Raw genomic sequence first — 968 nt, 5'->3', positions numbered from 1 at the left:
CTGTAAATCTGAAAGGTGGATAATGGATAAAAATGACAGAAGAAGCAGTGCCTCTGAACTGTGCTGTTGGCGAAGAGTCCTGAATATCCCATGGTTTGTCAAATGAACAAGCAAGTCTGTGGAGGAAGTGCAATCTGGGTGCTTCTTGGAGTTAAAGAAGATGAAGCTTCCTCTCACGTACTTTGGACACACTGTCAGGAGGGGTCAGCCTTGGAAAAAGATGTTACACTGGGGAAAGTCAGAGAAAGAAAGAAAGTGCCGCAATGAGGCGGATCTGCACAGTGGCTACAACGCTGGGCCACGGGACGTGGATGTTGTGTGCACGACACAGGAGAGGGCAGGTTCTGGTCTGTGTTCACAGGGTCGCTATGAGTCATGATTCACTTGATGTCTCCCAACAACCACCATCTTCTAGGTCTCCTGCTTCCGAATGTCAAGGACATCTTGGTTTTAGTTTTTGTCATGTGCTGTCGAGTCACTTGCCATTCACAGCAACCCTAAGTATGATAGCTCGGAACCCTGCCCTGTCCAGAACCAGCCTCATCGTCTCTGACAGACATAATCCCATTTCTCCAGTCACAGAGTCAATCCATCTCATCCTGGGTCTTCCTCTCCTGTGCTGTCCCTCCGCCTTTCCAAGCATGATGTCCCTCTCCAAGGACTGTTCCTTACTGGCCACATGCCCAAAGTATGTGAGAGGGAGTTTCAGTATGAAGATGAAGGACATTTTACATAATCTTTATTTTCTTTTCCACGTTTCTAGAGACTATGCTTTTTTTTTTTTTAAAAAAAAAAAAGTGAATAGAAACTTTTAGTTGAAACATCTCCAAATCTCATTTTTCTTTATCGTGTGACTGATGGAGAGTCTAATGCAAAGTTACTGTATTAATTTCAATATTGTCACACTGCTTTTCTACCTGTATGGATTATCTTTGAATTAGTCTAAGGGTTTTCTTGCAACAGAAACC

Source organism: Elephantulus edwardii, unplaced genomic scaffold (genome assembly GCF_000299155.1).
Source record: "Elephantulus edwardii isolate Elephantulus edwardi_28Jun2011 unplaced genomic scaffold, EleEdw1.0 scaffold00200, whole genome shotgun sequence".
Taxonomy (NCBI): Eukaryota; Metazoa; Chordata; class Mammalia; order Macroscelidea; family Macroscelididae; genus Elephantulus; species Elephantulus edwardii.
The sequence above is the reverse complement of the archived record's forward strand: the minus strand, read 5'-3'. Positions refer to the sequence as shown.